The sequence below is a fragment of the Scyliorhinus canicula genome, unplaced genomic scaffold (assembly GCF_902713615.1).
Source record: "Scyliorhinus canicula unplaced genomic scaffold, sScyCan1.1, whole genome shotgun sequence".
NCBI classification, from domain to species: domain Eukaryota; kingdom Metazoa; phylum Chordata; class Chondrichthyes; order Carcharhiniformes; family Scyliorhinidae; genus Scyliorhinus; species Scyliorhinus canicula.
In genome coordinates this window covers 1,468,096-1,488,875 of record NW_024055734.1, presented here as the reverse complement: position 1 = coordinate 1,488,875, position 20,780 = coordinate 1,468,096, and the positions used below count along the sequence as shown (strand labels likewise).

General features: G+C 48.0%; 1 long non-coding RNA gene across 1 annotated transcript; it reads left to right on the top strand.

Moving 5' to 3' along the window:
* Positions 1 to 888: 888 nt before the first annotated feature.
* On the top strand, positions 889 to 17,207 carry LOC119960801. Its single transcript, XR_005459521.1, has 2 exons — positions 889 to 982; positions 16,459 to 17,207. It is a non-coding gene; the product is annotated as an uncharacterized LOC119960801 (long non-coding RNA).
* Positions 17,208 to 20,780: the final 3,573 nt, after the last annotated feature.

Here is a 20,780-nt window from a genome sequence, read left to right as displayed (position 1 = left end):
TGGTTGAGGACTCTGGGTCTGTACTCGCTGGGAGTTTAGAAGGATGAGGGGGGATCTTATTGAAACTTACAGGATACTGCGAGGCCTGGGATAGAGTGGACGTGGAGAGGATGTTTCCACGTAGGAGAAACTAGAAGCAGAGGATTCACCATCTCAGACTAAACGATCCTTTAAAACAGAGATGGGGAGGATTTTCTTCAGCCAGAGGGTGGTGAATCTGTGGAACTCTTTGCCGCAGAAGGCTGTGGAGGCCAAATCACTGAGTGTCTTTATCATGGTCTTACAGAATTTACAGTGCAGAAGGAGGCCATTCGGCCCATCGAGTCTGCACCGGCTCTTGGAAAGAGCACCCTACCCAAGGTCAACACCTCCACCCTATCCCCATAACCCAGTAACCCAACACTCAGGGCAATTTTGAACACTAAGGGCAATTTAGCCTGGCCAATCCACGTAACCTGCACATCTTTGGACTGTGGGAGGAAACCGGAGCACCCGGAGGAAACCCACGCACACACACGGGGAGGACGTGCAGACTCCGCACAGACAGTGACCCAAGCCGGGAATCGAACCTGGGACCCTGGAGCTGTGAAGCAATTGTGCTATCCACAATGCTACCGTGATGCCCCACGGGAGATAGATAGATTCTTGATTAATAAGGGGATCGGGGGTTATGGGGAGAAGGCAGGAGGATGGGGGGTGAGAAATTATCAGCCGTGATCGAATGGCAGAGCGGACTCGATGGGCCGAATGGCCTAATTCTGCTCCGATGTCTTGTGGGCTTGTGGTATGTACAGAGCGGAATGGGCCAAGGTGGTGTCCGGGAACCAGATATGTGGCATTGTAGTTTGATTCAGTAAAATGACTAACTTTCCATTTGTGATGTGTGTAGAAATCCCCACTGCACGCGGACGGAAGGGAAATGACGTATCAGTGAAAATGGCTCTCCTGGTAGAATTATATCTGATGCTGGATTCAGAATCAGGTAGGTTTGGATGCTGAAAAATAGACAACAAATCAGGCACAGCAGCTCTAACAGAACCTTAAGAATAATAATCTGTATTAGTGTCACGTGTACCATTAAATTAACACGGCAATGACGTTACTGTGAAAAGCCCCTAGTCGCCACACTCCGGCGCCTGTTCGGGTACACGGAGTGAGAATTCAGAAGGTCCAATTCGCCTAACAAGCACGTCATTGAGGAATTAGGGGCTGGTTTAGCACACTGGGCTAAATCGCTGGCTTTGAAAGCAGGCCAGCAGCAACGGTCCGATTCCCGTACCAGCCTCCCCGGACAGGCGCCGGAATGTGGCGACTAGGGGCTTTTCACAGTAACTTCATTTGAAGCCTACTCGTGACAATCAGCCATTTTCATTTTTCATTTTCATTTCAATTGTGGGAGGGAACCGGAGCACCCGGAGGGAACCCACGCAGACACGGGGAGGACGTGCAGACTCCGCACAGACAGTGACCCAAGCCGGGAATGGAATATATATCCCTGATGCCGTGAAGCACCAGTGCCAATCACTGAGTTTCTATGTCGTCTATTTATTCAAGCTTTGTAATGAATCACCTCTACGTGCACACCCTCATTGAATCCTGTCTACTCTTTTGAAACAAAACGGAACGCAGTCTAAACCTCACCCGAATCTCACAACTCAGGGGCAAGTAACAAATGGGGTCAGATCTAAACTCTCCCCGTTCCTACTCTGCACTGGCTGCGATGGGGAGTACAATGAGGGGTGAGTAAAAATTGCCTCACGGCGCCGAGGTCCCAGGTTCGATCCCGGCTCTGGGTCACTCTCCGTGTGGAGTTTGCACGTTCTCCCCGTGTCTGCGTGGGTTCAACCTGCTCCTGCCAACTGCCCCACAACCCAAAGACGTGCAGGGTAGGTGGATTGGCCAGGCTAAATTGCCCCTTAATTGGAAAAAATGAATTGGCTAGTCTAAATTTATAAAACAAAAACAAAAAACTCCCAAGGACGTTCAGCCTCGTCCAATAATTCGCAACACTTCAATTTCATGTCTGGCTCCATCATTCTTCCAGAATTGTAGGACATTAAAATTCACCGACATTTTAGGTTGGAAGTATTTCAAAGCCAGGAAGATCGGAGCCACTCCTTCCCGCCCCCCCCCCCCCCCCCCCCTTCGCCCCCACCCACACACACACACACATTCGCACACACACCACTAACAGGCACATTCCTAAAAAACGGATGTATATGGAACCAAGAGTGTTAGACAGAAAGTGAATAGTTACTCTGACACTCTGCACAATTGGAGTGCATTCCATTCCATCAACTATCTTCAATCGCTACTTCCAGTTACACCACTCACTCTGAAATAAATATATACATGCACGTGATTGGTCAAAGTTGAAGATCTAATACACTTGATTTTATAAACTCAACACACAATTCATGTTATCCCTTCCACTGTTTGCAATGAGCAAGGTACAGACGTAGCCCAACACACCAATGCATTGTCAAAACCCAGCCTCCTACATTTTATGTGAGTATACAATAGAACAAAGAACAAAGAAAATTACAGCACAGGAACAGGCCCTTCGGCCCTCCCAGTCTGCACCGATCCAGATCCTTTATCTAAACCTGTTGTCTATTTTCCAAGGTCTACTTCCCTCTGTTCCCCGCCCGTTCATATATCTGTCTAGATGCCTCTTAAATGATGCTATCGTGCCCGCCTCTACCACCTCCGCTGGCAAAGCGTTCCAGGCACCCACCACCCTCTGCGTAAAAAACTTTCCACGCACATCTCCCTTAAACTTTCCCCCTCTCACCTTGAAATCGTGACCCCTTGTAACTGACACCCCCACTCTTGGAAAAAGCTTGTTGCTATCCACCCTGCCCATACCTCTCATAATTTTGTAGACCTCAATCAGGTCCCCCCCTCAACCTCCGTCTTTCCAACGAAAACAATCCATACGTTTGAACCTTTGCGACATAATCCTCAGCGTGCTAAGGGTTAGATTGATAATGAAATAAGACTGTAACTCGAGGTCACAACGTGGCATATTCGTGTATTACGGAAGCTACATGTATTAATGCACTGACAGAAAGGGCGTGTATACACATTGCCGCTGTTTCAGCTCAACACAACAGGTGGCAGTCATTTTCTGGTCCATTGCTGAGGGAAATGCCTTGACCAATCCAACCAAGGTGCCTGATGTTGCCATTAAACAAGTCTTGCAATGAACTGACACATTCTCCATGGCAACGCTTCGACTAATCTGAGTCCACTTTCCAACCAGTCAGTGATCTCCACAGACAATAGGCAGGTGTTGACTCCCTTGCACATGAACGAAAGGTGATCGATTTTAACAGAAATGATCTTTGTTCTTTAGCAGCCGACTCTATTATGAAAGTGTGTAAAACTTCACCAGAATATTCTTTGCAATTCCGGGCACCATACAGGATTGGAAGGTTATCTGAGGACTTACACATGATTTGTTAGAAGAATCTCACGGAGGGGAAAGACTTCAATCACCCTGGTACAAGGGCGGTGGGGGCTGATCTCTTTGCTGGCAGTAGAGTTAAGAGACGTACCAAATGAATTTGAGCCACAAAGATGGATGATGGAGAGAACGTGTTTCCATCGGTCAAAGGAATAAAAGTGGGTGGGCACTTTTTTATGTAAAGAGAGAGAGAGGGCGAGACTTCAGTAAAGGGCGCGGAGAGAGAGGGAGGGCGAGACTTCAGTAAAGAGCGCAGAGAGAGAGGGGCGAGACTTCAGTAAAGAGCGCAGAGAGAGAGGGCGAGACTTCAGTAAAGGGCGCGGAGAGAGAGGGAGGGGGATACTTCAGTAAAGAGCGCGGAGAGAGAGGGAGGGGGATACTTCAGTAAAGGGCGCGGAGAGAGAGAGGGCGAGACTTCAGTAAAGAGCGGGGAGAGAGAGAGAGGGCGAGACTTCAGTAAAGGGCGCAGAGAGAGAGGGAGGGCGATACTTCAGTAAAGGGCGCGGAGAGAGAGAGGGCGAGACTTCAGTAAAGAGCGAGAGAGAGAGGGCGAGGCTTCAGAAAAGAGCGGAGAGAGAGAGAGGGCGAGACTTCAGTAAAGAGCGCGCAGAGTGAGAGGGCGAGACTTTATAAAGAGCGTGGAGAGAGAGAGAGAGCGAGGATTCAATAAAGAGCGCAGAGAGAGAGGGCGAGACTTCAGTAAAGAGCACAGATGCGGAGAGAGAGAGAGTGAGGGGCGAGACTTCAGTAAAGAGCGCGAAGAGAGAGGGGAGACTTCAGTAAGGGGCGGAGAGAGAGAGGGCGAGACTTCAGTAAAGAGCGGCGGAGGAGAGGGCAAGACCTCAGTAAGAGCGGAGGAGAGGGCGAGACTTCAGTAAAGAGCGCGGAGAGAGAGGGTGAGACGTCAATAAAGAGCGCAGAGAGAGAGGCGAGACTTCAGTAAAGAGCGGGGAGAGAGAGGGCGAGACTTCAGTAAAGAGCGCAGAGAGAGGGCGAGACTTCAGTAAAGAGCGGAGAGAGAGAGTGCGAGACTTCAGTAAAGAGCGGAGAGAGAGAGGGCGAGACTTCAGTAAAGAACACGAGAGAGAGGGCGAGACTTCAGTAAAGACGGAGAGAGAGAGAGAGAGAGAGAGAGAGAGGCGAGACTTCAATTTGAGAGCGGAGAGAGAGGCGAGACTTCAGTAAAGAGCGGAGAGAGAGGGCGAGACTTCAATAAAGAGCGCAGGGAGAGAGGCGAGACATCAATAAAGAGCGCGGGGAGAGAGAGTGCGAGACTTCAGTAAAGAGCGCAGGGAGAGAGGCGAGACTTCAATAAAGAGCGCGGGGAGAGAGGCGAGACATCAATAAAGACGGGGAGAGAGTGCGAGACTTCAGTAAAGAGCGCAGGGAGAGAGGCGAGACTTCAATAAAGAGCGCAGGGAGAGAGGGCGAGACTTCAATGAAGAGCACGGAGAGAGATGCGAGACTTCAATAAAGAGCGCGGGGAGAGAGAGGCGAGACGTCATAAAGAGGCGGAGAGATAGGCGAGACGTCAATAAAGAGCAGGGGAGAGAGGCGTGACTTCAATAAAGAGCGCGGGGTGAGAGGCGAGACGTCAATAAAGAGCACGGGGTGAGAGGTGAGACTTCAATAAAGAGCGCGGGGAGAGGGTCAGACTTCAATAAAGAGCACGGGGAGAGAGGCGTGACTTCAAGAAAGAGCGCGGGGTGAGAGGCGAGACGTCAATAAAGAGCGCGGGGAGAGAGGGTGAGACTTCAATAAAGAACGCGGGGAGAGAGGCGAGACTTCAATAGAGAGCGCAGAGCAAGAGAGGGTGAGACTTCAATAAAGAGCGCGGGAGAGAGAGGCGAGACTTCAATGAAGAGCGGGGGAGAGAGGCGAGACTTCAATAAAGAGCGCGGAGAGAGAGGGGCGAGACTTCAATAAAGAGCGCAGAGAGAGAGGGCGAGACTTCAGTAAAGAGCGCAGAGAGAGAGGGCGAGACTTCAGTAAAGAGCGCAGAGAGAGAGGGCGATACTTCAGTAAAGAGCGCAGAGAGAGAGGGCGAGACTTCAATAAAGAGCGCGGGGAGAGAGGGCGAGACGTCAATAAAGAGCGCGGAGAGAGAGAGGGCGAGACGTCAATAAAGAGCGCGGGGAGAGAGAGGCGAGACGTCAATAAAGAGCGCAGAGAGAGAGGCGAGACGTCAATAAAGAGCGCGGAGAGAGAGGCGAGACTTCAGTAAGAGCGCAGAGAGAGAGGGCTAGACTTCAATAAAGAGCGTGGGGAGAGAGGGGAGACTTCAGTAAAGTGCGCAGGGAGAGAGGGCGAGACTTCAGTAAAGAGCGCGGGGAGAGAGGCGAGACGTCAATAAAGAGCGCGGAGAGAGAGGCGAGACGTCAATAAAGAGCGCGGAGAGAGAGGCGAGACTTCAATAAAGAGCGCGGGGAGAGAGGCGAGACGTCAATAAAGAGCGCGGGGAGAGAGGGCGAGACTTCAATAAAAAGCGCGGGAGGGAGAGGGCGAGACTTCAATAAAGAGCACGGGGAGAGAGGCGAGACTTCAATAAAGAGCGCAGAGAGAGAGGCGAGACGTCAATAAAGAGCGGAGAGAGAGGGCGAGACGTCAATAAAGAGCACGGGGAGAGAGGGTGAGACTTCAATAAAGAGCGCGGGGAGAGAGGGCGAGACTTCAATAAAGAGCGCGGGGAGAGAGGCGAGACGTCAATAAAGAGCGCGGGGAGAATGACGTGACTTCAATAAAGAGCGCGGGGAGAGAGGTGAGACTTCGATAAAGAGCGCAGAGGAGAGAGGCGAGACGTCAATAAAGAGCACGGAGAGAGAGGCGAGACGTCAATAAAGAGCGCGGGGAGGGCGAGACTTCAATAAAGAGCGCGGGGAGAGAGGCGAGACGTCAATAAAGAGCGCAGAGAGAGAGGAGAGACTTCAATAAAGAGCGCAGAGAGAGAGAGGGCGAGACTTCAGTAAAGAGCGCGGGGAGAGAGGGCGAGACTTCAATAAAGATCGCACAGGGAAGTGTGAGACTTCAATAAAGAGCGCGGGGAGAGGGAGAGACTTCAATAAAGAGCGCGGAGAGAGAGGGCGAGACGTCAATAATGAGCGCGGGAGAGAGGACGAGACTTCAATAAAGAGCGCGGGAAGAGAGGACGAGACTTCAATAAAGAGCGCGGGGAGAGAGGCGAGACTTCAGTAAAGAGCGCGGGCAGAGAGAGGCGAGACTTCAATAAAGAGCGCGGGGAGAGAGGCGAGACTTCAATAAAGAGCGCGGGGAGAGAGAGGGCGAGACTTCAATAAAGAGCGCGGGAGATGAGACTTCAATAAAGAGCGCGGGGAGAGAGGCGAGACTTCATTAAAGAGCGCGGGGATAGAGAGGGCGAGACGTCAATAAAGAGCGCAGGGAGAGAGGCGAGACGTCAATAAAGAGCGCGGGGAGAGAGGCGAGACGTCAATAAAGAGCGTGGGGAGAGGCGAGACGTTAATAAAGAGCGCTGGGAGAGAGGGCGAGACTTCAATAAAGAGCACGGGGAGAGAGGCGAGACGTCAATAAAGAGCGCGGGGAGAGAGGCGAGACTTCAATAAAGAGCGCGGGGAGAGAGGGCGAGACTTCAGTAAAGAGCGGGGGAGAGGGCGAGACTTCAGTAAAGAGCGGAGAGAGAGAGGGCGAGACTTCAGTAAAGAGCGCGAGAGAGAGAGGGCGAGACTTCAGTAAAGAGCGGGGAGAGGCGAGACTTCAGTAGAGAGCGGGGAGAGAGAGGGCGAGACTTCAATAAGAGCGCGGGGAGAGAGGCGAGACTTCAATAAAGAGCGCGGGAGAGAGGGCGAGACGTCAATAAAGAGCACGGGGAGAGAGGCGAGACTTCAGTAAAGAGCGGGGAGAGAGGGCGAGACTTCAGTAAAGAGCGCGGGAGAGAGGCGAGACTTCAATAAAGAGCGCGGGAAGAGAGGCGAGACTTCAATAAAGAGCGCAGAGATAGAGAGAGGCGAGACTTCAATAAAGAGCGCGGGAAGAGAGGCGAGACTTCAATAAAGAGCGCGGGGAGAGAGGCGAGACTTCAATAAAGAGCGCGGGAGAGAGGCGAGACTTCAATAAAGAGCGCGGGGAGAGAGGGCGAGACTTCAGTAAAGAGCGGAGGGAGAGAGGCGAGACTTCAATAAAGAGCGCGGGAGAGAGGGCGAGACTTCAATAAAGAGCGCGGGGAGAGAGGCGAGACTTCAATAAAGAGCGCGGAGAGAGAGGGCGAGACTTCAATAAAGAGCGGGGAGAGAGAGAGGGCGAGGCTTCAATAAAGAGCGCAGAGGAGAGAGGCGAGACTTCAATAAAGAGCGCGGGGGGAGAGAGGCGAGACTTCAATAAAGAGCGCGGGGAGAGAGGCGAGACGTCAATAAAGCGCGGGGAGAGAGAGAGGCGAGACTTCAATAAAGAGCGCGGGGAGAGAGAGGGCGAGACTTCAGTAAAGAGCGCGGGGAGAGAGAGGCGAGACGTCAATAAAGAGCGCGGGGAGAGAGGGCGAGACTTCAGTAAAGAGCGCGGGGAGAGAGGGCGAGACTTCAATAAAGAGCGCGGGGAGAATGACGTGACTTCAATAAAGAGCGCGGGGAGAGAGGTGAGACTTCGATAAAGAGCGCAGAGAGAGAGAGGGCGAGACGTCAATAAAGAGCAGGGAGAGAGGCGAGACTTCAATAAAGAGCGCAGAGAGAGAGAGGGCGAGACTTCAAAGAGCGCGGGGAGAGAGGCGAGACTCAATAAAGATCGCACAGGGAGGGTGAGACTTCAATAAAGAGCGCGGGGAGAGAGAGAGACTTCATAAAGAGCGCGGGAGAGAGAGGGCGAGACGTCAATAATGAGCGGGGAAGAGGACGAGACTTCAATAAAGAGCGCGGGAAGAGAGGACGAGACTTCAATAAAGAGCGCGGGGAGAGAGGCGAGACTTCAGTAAAGAGCGCGGGAAGAGAGGACGAGACTTCAATAAAGAGCGCGGGGAGAGAGGCGAGACTTCATAAAGAGCGGGGGAGAGAGAGAGGGCGAGACTTCAATAAAGAGCGCGGGGAGAATGACGTGACTTCAATAAAGAGCGCGGGGAGAGAGGTGAGACGTCAATAAAGAGCACGGGGAGAGAGGGCGAGACGTCAATAAAGAGCGCAGGGAGAGAGGCGAGACGTCAATAAAGAGCGCGGGGAGTGAGGCGAGACGTCAATAAAGAGCGCGGGGAGAGAGGCGAGACGTTAATAAGAGCACGGGGAGAGAGGGCGAGACTTCAATAAAGATCACGGAGAGAGAGGCGAGACGTCAATAAAGAGCGCGGGGAGAGAGGCGAGACGTCAATAAAGAGCGCAGAGAGAGAGGGCGAGACGTCAATATAGAGCGCGGGGAGAGAGGGGCGAGACTTCAATAAAGAGTGCGGGGAGAGAGGCGAGACTTCAATAAAGAGCGCGTAGAGAGAGGCGAGACGTCAATAAAGAGCGCGGGAAGATGAGGCGAGACTTCAATAAGAGCGCGGGGAGAGAGGGGCGAGACGTCAATAAAGAGCGCGGAGAGAGAGGCGAGACTTCAATAAAGAGCGCGGGGAGAGAGGCGAGACTTCAATAAAGAGCGCGGGGGAGAGGCGAGACTTCAATAAAGAGCGCGGAGAGAGAGGCGAGACTTCAATAAAGAGTGCGGGGAGAGAGGCGAGACTTCAATAAAGAGCGCGGGGAGAGAGGCGAGACTTCAATAAAGAGCGCGGGAGAGAGAGGCGAGACGTTCAGTAAAGAGCGCAGAGAGAGAGGCAAGACTTCAGTAAAGAGCGCGGAGATAGAGAGAGGCGAGACTTCAATAAAGAGCGCGGGGAGAGAGGCGAGACTTCAATAAAGAGCGCGGGGAGAGAGGGCGAGACTTCAGTAAAGAGCGCGGGGAGAGAGGCGAGACTTCAATAAAGAGCGCGGGGAGAGAGGGCGAGACTTCAATAAAGAGCGCGGGGAGAGAGGCGAGACTTCAATAAAGAGCGCGGGGAGAGAGGGCGAGACTTCAATAAAGAGCGCGGGAAGAGAGGACGAGACTTCAATAAAGAGCGCAGAGATAGAGAGAGGCGAGACTTCAATAAAGAGCGCGGGAGAGAGGCGAGACTTCAATAAAGAGCGCGGGGAGAGTGGGGAGACGTCAATAAAAAGCGCGGGGAGAGAGAGAGGCGAGACTTCAATAAAGAGCGCGGGGAGAGAGAGGGCGAGACTTCAGTAAAGAGCGCGGGGAGAGAGGCGAGACGTTCAATAAAGAGCGCGGGGAGAGAGGGCGAGACTTCAGTAAAGAGCGCGGGGAGAGAGGCGAGACTTCAATAAAGAGCGCGGGAGAGAGGGACGAGACTTCAATAAAGCGCGCAGAGATAGAGAGAGGCGAGACTTTCAAAAGAGCGCGGGGAGAGAGGCGAGACTTCAATAAAGAGCGCGGGGAGAGAGGGCGAGACTTCAGTAAAGAGCGCGGGGAGAGAGGCGAGACTTCAATAAAGAGCGCGGGGAGAGAGGGCGAGACTTCAATAAAGAGCGCGGGAAGAGAGGACGAGACTTCAATAAAGAGCGCAGAGATAGAGAGAGGCGAGACTTCAATAAAGAGCGCGGGAAGAGAGGCGAGACTTCAATAAAGAGCGCGGGAAGAGAGGACGAGACTTCAATAAAGAGCGCAGAGATAGAGAGAGGCGAGACTTCAATAAAGAGCGCGGGAAGAGAGGACGAGACTTCAATAAAGAGCGCAGAGATAGAGAGAGGCGAGACTTCAATAAATAGCGCGGGAAGAGAGGACGAGACTTCAATAAAGAGCGCGGAGAGAGAGGGCGAGACGTCAATAAAGAGCGCGGGAAGAGAGGACGAGACTTCAATAAAGAGCGCGGGGAGAGAGGCGCGACTTCAATAACCTGAGGAAGGAGCAGCGCTCCGAAAGCTCGTGTTTGAAACAAACATGTGTGAGGTTAACCTGGTGTTGTCAGACTTTTTACTGTGCTCAATAAAGAGAGGAGAGAGAGGCGGCTCTTCAATAAAGAACGGGAAGAGAGAGGCGAGACTTCAAAATAGAGCGCAGAGAGAAGGGCGAAACTTCAATAAAGTATGTAAAGACAGATAGGCTGGTCTAACTCTCCCCAATCTATCAAGGCCAACTCACGTCTTATATCCTCATAGTTCTCTTTATTAAGATTCAGCACCCTCGCCTCCGGATTAACTACTTCACTCTCCACCTTGACAAACATTCTATCGTGTTATTGTCGCTCATCCCCAATGGATCTCGTACAGCCAGATTGGTAATGTTTCCCTTCTCATTACACAGTACCCAGTCTAAGATGGCCTGATCTCTCGTCGGTTCCTCCACATATTGGTCAAGAAAACCATCCGTATACACTCCAGGAATTCCTCCTCTATGGGATTGTGGCTAATTTGATTTGCCCAATCCATGTGAAGATTAAAATCACCCATACAATGAGATCATGGCTGATCTTTTGTGAACTCAGCTCCACTTTCCGGCCCGAACACCATAACCCTTAATCCCTTTATTCTTCAAAAAACTATCTATCTTTACCTTAAAAACATTTAATGAAGGAGCCTCTACTGCTTCACTGGGCAAGGAATTCCATAGATTCACAACCCTTTGGGTGAAGTTCCTCCTAAACTCAGTCCTAAATCTACTTCCCCTTATTTTGAGGCTATGCCCCCTAGTTCTGCTTTCACCCGCCAGTGGAAACAACCTGCCCGCATCTATCCTATCTATTCCCTTCATAATTTTAAATGTTTCTATAAGATCCCCCCTCATCCTTCTAAATTCCAACGATGTACAGTCCCAGTCTACTCAACCTCTCCTCATAATCCAACCCCTTCAGCTCTGGGATTAACCTAGTGAATCTCCTCTGCACACCCTCCAGCGCCAGTACGTCCTTTCTCAAGTAAGGAGACCAAAATTGAACACAATGCTCCAGGTGTGGCCGCACTAACACCTTATACAATTGCAGCATAACCTCCCTAGTCTTAAACTCCATCGCTCTAGCAATGAAGGACAAAATTCCATTTGCCTTCTTAATCACCTGTTGCACCTGTAAACCAACTTTCTGTGACTCATGCACTAGCACACCCAGGTCTCTCTGCACAGCGGCATGCTTTAATATTTTATAATTTAAATAATAATACAGTTTGCTGTTATTCCTACCAAAATGGATAACCTCACATTTGTCAACATTGTATTCCATCTGCCAGACCCTAGCCCATTCACTGAACCTATCCAAATCCCTCTGCAGACTTCCAGTATCCTCTGCACTTTTCGCTTTACCACTCATCTTAGTGTCATCTGCAAACTTGGACACATTGCCCTTGGTCCCCAACTCCAAATCATCTATGTAAATTGTGAACAATTGTGGGCCCAACACGGATCCCTGAGGGACACCACTAGCTACTTTCCTGATTCACTTTTCTACCTTTTGCTTTTGTCCTTCCTCCCTGTTTCCCTGACTCCTTGGGTAGGTTCCCAACCCCCTGGCATTTTATTTTAATATGAGACTGGAGATTCCAGTCAAGAGTGGTGAAGCATTGGTAGGAGTAATGGTGAAACTATATTGTCCAGGAATAGTGTTGATCTTGGGGAATGTTACAGCTGGGTCGCAGGTGGGAGTGATGCCTACTGTGGTTCACAAGCCAGTGGAAAAATCAAAGAACTGGACTGTTAAAGGACGAATATCCTGGGATGTTTGTAGAAACAATGTCGGCAAGTCACAGGTAAGACAAGAGGAGAAATCATAGAGAGAAGTTGAAGTTCAATTATTAGAAACAATTTCTGATCAGATGATTGGAAAAGACAAATAGCAGGTGGAGGATGAGGCGAATATTTTTAGGTTAGGAAAGTTGGCAGAGTTACAACAGGGATGTACAGAAATAAAACAGTTGTATCAGGAAACATACACGGAAGAGCAATCTGACTGTATAGCAGAATGTTATTAACTTAAACATGATGTCTTGATCAGAATATTTATAGCTTTAAATTGAGGGGAGATAGATATAGGATAGATGTCAGAGGTAGGTTCTTTACTCATGAGAGGGCGTGGAATGCCCTGCCTGCAACAGTAGTGGACTCGCCAACACTAAACGCATTCAAATGGTCATTGGATAGGCATATGGACGATAAGGGAATAGTGTAGATGGGCTTTAGAGGGGATTCACAGGTCGGCGCAACATCGAGGGCCGAAGGGCCTGTACTGCGCTGTAATGTTCTATTGAGACTTTTACACACGCAGGCGGAATAAAAGTAGGCTGAGGTTCATCAAGAGGTAATGTGGGTAGGGTAGGGAAAGGAGGCCTTGACAAAGAGTCATCGGACTGGAAACGTTAGCTCTTTTATCTCCCTACAGATGCTGCCAGGCCTGTGGAGATTGTCCAGCATTTTCTCTTTCGTTTCAGATTGCAGCATCTGCAGTAATCTGCATTTCTAGAGAGTTGCACATGTGGGACAGTCGGAGACCATTTGGGAGTAAGGAAACTCAAGTTAAAATTCAAAACCATTTTGATTGGTCTGGACTACATAAAAATAGTAGTTACATTTTGTCGATCATGTCATATATGTAAATTGATAGGGAAACCTCAGGCAGTGATAAAGCCAACGCCCTTAATACACATTCCAGCATTTGAGGAACCTTTTTCAAGGGTCTTAATTGATTAAATAGAACCACCTCCCAAAAAGAAATGTGGGAACAATATCTTTTGACTATAATGGATGTATCAAACAAGGTCTCCAGAGGCAATTCCTTCACGGTGTGTGAAAGCTAAAAGATTGTAGAGGAGTTACTTTTTTTTTTACTAGATATGGACAACCCACAGAAATACAATCGGATCAAGGATCAAATTGTGCCGCAAGTTTATTCAAGGAGGTTATGGATAGCTGAGGAGGGAAACAGTTTAAATCCATCCAGAATCGGAGTTCGAAATGCGGCATCAAACGTTGTCGACAATGTCGTGGGCTGATTTTCAAGATTATCCAGAGGATTGGGATGAAGGAATTCCATTTGTGCTGTTTGCGATTAGGGATGCGCCTAATGAGTCAACCAAACTCAGTCTCTTTGAACTGATTTTTGAAGAATAAAGGGATTAAGGGTTATGGTGTTCGGGCCGGAAAGTGGAGCTGAGTCCACAAAAGATCAGCCATGATCCCATTGAATGGCGGAGCAGGCTCGAGGGGCCAGATGGCCGACTCCTGCTCCTAGTTCTTATGTTCTTATGAACGGTTAAGTAGAGCAGGGGAATTGGCGAGACAATATTTAAAAGCTGCACGGTATGAGATTCAACAGGAAGTGGACAAGAAATCAGAATCTCTTAGTTTTGCCAGTGGAGATAAAGTTTTAGTTTTGTTACCAGTGTAAGGTGAACATTGAAAAGCAAGGTTTTGGGGCCTTATCAGATTGAAAGGAAATTGAGTGAGGTGAATTATTTGTTCAGAACGCCAGATAATAGGAAAACTCAACCAGTGTGTCCTGTGAATATGCTGAAAAAGGTATTTAGAAAGGGAAGGAGAGAAAAAGGAGGCGGTTTTAGTGATTCTAACTCAAAGTGAAGACCCAAATCCGGATGACTCTGAATTTGACACACCTCAAATTATATTGGATAACGAGGACGTTCTTAAAAATTGGGATAAATTGTTGAGTTACCTTCCAGAGGAAAAACGGTCTGACCTGAAAGAGTTATTGATATCACGTGGGCACGTTTGTGAAGATAAATTGGGAAGTACTCAAATGATCATACATGATGTAGATGTGGGAAATGCAGTTCCAATTAAACAACATCCATATCGACTTAACCCTCGAAATTTGGCATAGGTTCAAAAATAATTTGAAAGGGGCAGCACGGTAGCATGGTGGTTAGCATAAATGCTTCACAGCTCCAGGGTCCCAGGTTCGATTCCCGGCTGGGTCACTGTCTGTGCGGAGTCTGCACGTCCTCCCCGTGTGTGTGCGTGGGTTTCTTCCGGGTGCTCCGGTTTCCTCCCACAGTCCAAAGATGTGCGGGTTAGGTGGATTGGCCATGCTAAATTGCCCGTAGTGTCCTAAAAAAGTAAGGTTAAAGGGTGAGCGTTGTTGGGTTACGGTATAGGGTGGATACGTGGGTTTGAGTAGGGTGATCATGGCTCGGCACAACATCGAGGGCCGAAGGGCCTGTTCTGTGCTGTACTGTTCTATGTAATCTATATTCTATGAAAGTATGCTGGAAAACAGCATAACTGAAGTGGGTTGCAGCCAATGGAGCTCACCCATTGTGATGGTCATTATACCGGACGGCACTCAATGGTTGTGTGTGGACTATAGAAAGGTTAATGCATTTACAAATAAAGAATCATCCTATCCCACGATTGGAGGACTACATTGAGAAGTTGGGGCAATAATCTTGACTGTCTGAAGGCTGTGTTTATCACCGCTCCTGTGTTGGCCACCCCATTCAAGGTGGGTATCAATGCCATTGATATGGGTTCAGGTGCCGTACTCTTGTAAGAAGACGATGAAGGGATAGAGCTCGGCCTGTTGGGTATTTTCCAACAAAAAAATTAATGATCACCAGAGGAAGTATTCAATTGAAAAGGAGACTTTGAGAGCTGTCTGTGCAACATTTTAACATTTATGTTCCCACCAATTCAGCTGTCACAATTATATGTTCGCACAGTGGGAGAAACAGCTGGCTTGCAATGCAGAACAAGGCCAGCAGCGCGGGTTCAATTCCCCTATCGGCCTCCCCGAACAGGTGCCGGAATGTGGCGACTAGGGGCTTTTCACAGTCACTTCATTTGAGCCTACTTGTGACAAAAAGCGATTATTGTTATTATTATTCTTTGCACTGATTGTAATCCATTGAAGTTTCTCTAGTAATTCAAGAAAATGCCAGGTTGTTTTGATGGAGTTTATTGTTACAGCCATTTAATTCAATAATTCAATACATTTGCAGATGACACGAAGGTCGGTGGAGTTGTGGATAGTGCTGAAGGATGTTATAGGATACAGAGGGACATAGATAAGCTGCAGAGCTGGGCTGAGAGGTGGCAGATGGAGTTTAATGCGGAAAAGTGTGAGGTGGTTCACTTTGGAAGGAGTAACAGGAATGCAGAGTACTGGGCTAATGGCAAGATTCTTGGTAGTGTAGATGAACAGAGAGATCTCGGCATCCAGGTACATAAATCCCTGAAAGTTGCCACCCAGGTTAATAGGGCTGTTAAGAAGGCATATGGTGTGCTAGCCTTTATCAGAAGGGGGATTGAGTTTCGGAGCCACGAGGTCATGCTGCAGCTGTACATAACTCTGGTGCGGCCGCACCTGGAGTACTGCGTGCAGTTCTGGTCACCACATTATAGGAAGGATGTGGAAGCTTTGGAAAGGGTTCAGAGGAGATTTACTAGGATGTTGCCTGGTATGGAGGGAAGGTCTTACGAGGAAAGGCTCAGGGACTTGAGGTTGTTTTTGTTAGAGAGGAGAAGGCTGAGAGGTGACTTAATAGAGACATATAAGATAGTCAGAGGGTTAGATAGGGTGGACAGTGAGAGTCTCTTTCCTCGGATGGTGATGTCCAGCACGAGGGGACATAGCTTTAAATTGAGGGGTGGTAGATATAGGACAGATGTCAGAGGCAGTTTCTTTACTCAGAGAGTAGTCGGGGTGTGGAACGCCCTGCCTGCAACAGTAGTAGACTCGCCAACTTTAAGGGCATTTAAGTGGTCACTGGATAGACATATGGATGAAAATGGAATAGTGTAGGTCAGATAGGCTTCAGATGGTTTCACAGGTCGGCGCAACATCGAGGGCCGAAGGGCCCGTACTGCGCTGTAATGTTCTATGTTCTATGTTCTATATTCTATGTTCTACATGTGCAGGACATGAAAACGTGATAGCCGAAGGTTTGTCCCCAATGTATTGAAGAGAAGCAGGTTCGATAGTGGAAGGCAAAGAACTAATATGGTCTGTATTGTAAATGTTTGCCTGTTTGATGTTTTAACATGTATGTACGTTTATCGTCAAGTGTGCAGGATTCGACAGTGCCAGTTGTTGGAGGATTTTGAAACCATTCATGTTGCCAGCTCCACTTGCGATGACTGGAACTCAGTCGAAATTTAAGTGAAAACATCTCAGGTGCAAAATAAGAATTGTTTTATTTGTCTTCTATTGATTACAATTTGAAAGTCACTGAAAAGGCAATTCGGAGACAATTTGAAGCTTTCAAAGAATCGCAGGAATTATCTTCTCAGGCAAAGCTCGAAATATAACATTAAAAGTCAAAGTCTGAAAATGAAATATGAATACAGAGAGACAGTGAATAGTTCAGATCAAAGTATTGATGATTCTATCCTACTCAAAACTTACCCAAAAAAACTAACTGAAGCTACCTACCCTAACCTAACCTAAAACTAACCGACAAATGGTGGAACAAAACTCTTCAGTTAGACTGTTTGATATCTGTCTTAAGTCATCTGATCACACCCCAATATAATCCTAATTGGTTTGGGACTCAAACACATTTGATTTGATGGCAAGCTGTCCATCTTCAATATGTAACATTACTTCTAATTGTTGCCTGTCTGTACACTTGTCCATGTTAAAGAATGCGATATTGTGCTTTATCTTTACCAGCAAAAACTGGTTTTATGCTGACTTGACTATTGTAACAATGGAGGCTTCATGTTATCCCATCATGCCATGCTGGACAATGACTTGAAAAATGTAAATCAGACTCTCTGTTTTAATCTAGTAAAGTGAATTATGCTGCCTCTACAACTTGTTATGTTTTGAGAATGTTGGAATCAAATATATTTAATTCGATGTTCTAACTGTCATAGATCATAGAATTTACAGTGCAGAAGGAGGCCATTCAGCCCATCGAGTCTGCACCGGCTCTTGGAAAGAGCACCCTACCCAAGGTCAACACCTCCACCCTATCCCCATAACCCAGCAACCCCACCCAACACTAAGGGCAATTTTGGACACTAAGGGCAATTTATCGTGGCCAATCCACCTAACCTGCACATCTTTGGACTGTGGGAGGAAACCGGAGCACCCGGAGGAAACCCACGCACACACACACGGGGAGGATGTGCAGACTCCGCACAGACAGTGACCCAAGCCGGAATCGAACCTGGGACCCTGGAGCTGTGAAGAGATTGTGCTAGCCACTATGCTACCGTGCTGCAAAGCGTAAAGAATAACTCATTCATATTTGCAGTTTTAAACAATACAATGCACACAAGCATTTCAACAATAATCATTAAAATTCTTAAAGAATCATGATTACAAAATAACAATTAATAATTTAATCAAATTCGATACTACAGATTCAGTATTACTAAATTATACAATATGTTAATAATACAGTCAAATAATTGACTGATCAGTCACATTTCAACAATAGTATTTCATCTCAAATTCATCAATTGGGGGTGCAGTAGGGTTAGTGTGAATCATTCTGACAGTCTGTCCCCTGCGTTTAGCGAATAGTTCTTTGATGCACTTAGCAAATTGGTATGTTATGTAAACGATGAATCCAGCTACACAGGAGAATAGGATTATTCTCATTGTGGACATTCCAGTGTGTCCCAGCCACTCGCAAACTCTATCCCAGAGAGAAATAACTTGGGGTGGATCAAGTGTTTTGATTTCTTTTTGGATGTGTAATGCCAAATCTTTAACTTCTTCAGAGTTATCGGGAATGAAAGTGCAAAGTTCTGCACCAATCAGGGGGCACGTGCCACCTTTTTCGGCTAGCACATAGTCAAGGGCCATTCGATTTTGTAATACCACGGTTCGATTTGCTCGCATTTCGTCAGAGATTTTATCTAGGGCAGTGGCGGTGAAATCAGCTACATTTTGTACGATGGTTGTTATTTCATTCAACTCGTTCTCCGTCCTTATTTCCCAATAGGAAGGAAGGATTCTAGCATAAATTGCATCGCTTAAGGTGATGGAACGTTTATTTCTCCGAGCAGCCACTTCTGAAACATGAGGGAGATTAGTCACATGACGAATGGCGGGTACAATGTATCCTAAATAGCAAGATCCTGACCAGGATCTTGGGAGCCAGGGATATCATCATAGAATTTACAGTGCAGAAGGAGGCCATTCGGCCCATCGAGTCTGCACCGGCTCTTGGAAAGAGCACCCTGCCCAAGGTCAACACCTCCACCCTATCCCCATAACCCAGTAACCCCACCCAACACTATGGGCAATTTTAGACACGAAGGGCAATTTATCACGGCCAATCCACCCTAACCTGCACATCTTTGGACTGTGGGAGGAAACCGGAGCACCCGGAGGAAACCCACGCACACACACACGGGGAGGATGTGCAGACTCCGCACAGACAGTGACCCAAGCCGGGAATCGAACCTGGGGCCCTGGAGCTGTGAAGCGATTGTGCTATCCACAATGCTACCGTGCTGATATGCTTTATCATCACAAATAAAATAAGTTCCATTTTCAGCAGCATATAAGTACATATGGGGCAGCAGGGTAGCATGGTGGTTAGCATAAATGCTTCACAGCTCCAGGGTCCCAGGTTCGATTCCCGGCTGGGTCACTGTCTGTGTGGAGTCTGCACGTCCTCCCCCTGTGTGCGTGGGTTTCCTCCGGGTGCTCCGGTTTCCTCCCACAGTCCAAAGATGTGCGGGTTAGGTGGATTGGCCATGCTAAATTGCCCGTAGTGTCCTAATAAAAGTAAGGTTAAGGGGGGGGTTGTTAGGTTACGGGTATAGGGTGGATACGTGGGTTTGAGTAGGGTGATCATGGCTCGGCACAACATTGAGGGCCGAAGGGCCTGTTCTGTGCTGTACTGTTCTATGTTCTATGTTCTATATATTCTAAGAACCATTAGTCTTCGAATGTTTTGTTATTTCTGAAGTTAGGTATGCCTGTTATCCTTGAGAACCGCATAACTCTTTCTAAGCGATCCATCAAACATTTACAACCTCTGTTAAGATCTACATAATTAGTACAATCCCTATTGCCCATTGGCATCCCTTTAGTGTCCTTACTGATGAGGTAAATTGATCCTTTTTGTTTAATATTTAGTTGAGAGGTTAAGATGGTTAGAGGTTAAGGGGCTGTTTAGCTCACTGGGCTAAATCGCTGGCTTTGAAAGCAGGCCAGCAGCACGGTTCGATTCCCGTAACAGCCTCCCCGAACAGGCGCCGGAATGTGGCGACTAGGGGCTTTTCACAGTAACTTCATTTGACGCCTACTCGTGACAATCAGCCATTTTCATTTTCAGAAGTTGAGGGGTTTTTTTTGTCAGGGTTAAATTGAAGTTGGTGCCATCCTGAAAAGGTGTTTAGTGGATAGCCTGCTGATTTCCATAAGCTAATAGATTTTCGGATGTCAACCTGGTATCTTCCTTTTCCACATGTATCTGCTCCAGAACGGGTCACCACAGAGCGAGGGAGGCTTTGATAGATGTACCATTCTGCTGTTTCTGAAGCATTAAAGGGAATAGTTAGAAAGGGAATACCCTCCCCTGAGTTAGTAGGGGTTGCAATGCATACCCAACAATTGGAAATGTTAAAGTTTTCAGCATATATCGTAGATGTGTAAAGGAATGTGTTCTTATTCATTTCTGATACAACGTTCACAAAACGCGCGCTTCACGTGCGATGCGTGAATCTAACTCTTCTTTCCTTTTAACTTAACAGCGGATTGGGTGGTGAGAAGGACTACAAAAGGACCTTCCCACTTCGATCCCAAAGGTTCCTTTTGCAGCTTTTTTGACGTACACTTCTTCACCGGGCACCAGGTCGTGTCCACCCTCCCAGAGGATCGCCCCACGCAGCTAACACCTGTTGAGAAGCAGAGCGAACAGCATTTGTTAGATTTTGGCAGCACGACAGCAAAGCATCGCTCATGAAATGACAGTCTGCTTTCCGCAAGTCAATAGTTCCTGGCAGAAACATTGGTCTGTCTGTGATGGTCTCAAAAGGGCTCAGGCCTGTTGTTCTGTTTGGTGTAGCTCTAATACTGAATAATACTATTGGCAAAGTGTGATGAACGGTATTAATAACTGCCGTAAACGGTACCTGACCTTTAATACCTTGCCCCTTTAAGGGGCTTGGAACCCTGGGGGATTCCGCCTGTTGTATCTTTAAATTTGTGAAGTTTTATTTAATTTATGGTTGCCGGTTGTTGTTGAGACATTGCTGAAACTCCGTAGAAGTTAAAAACTTGTCAGGTGCAAATAAGAATTGTTTTATTTGAAGTTCATTGGTTACAACTTGAAAATCATTTAAAAGGTAGTTTGTAGACAATTTAATTTTCTTCAAAGAATCACAGGAATTATCTTCTGAGACAATAGCCTGAACACAA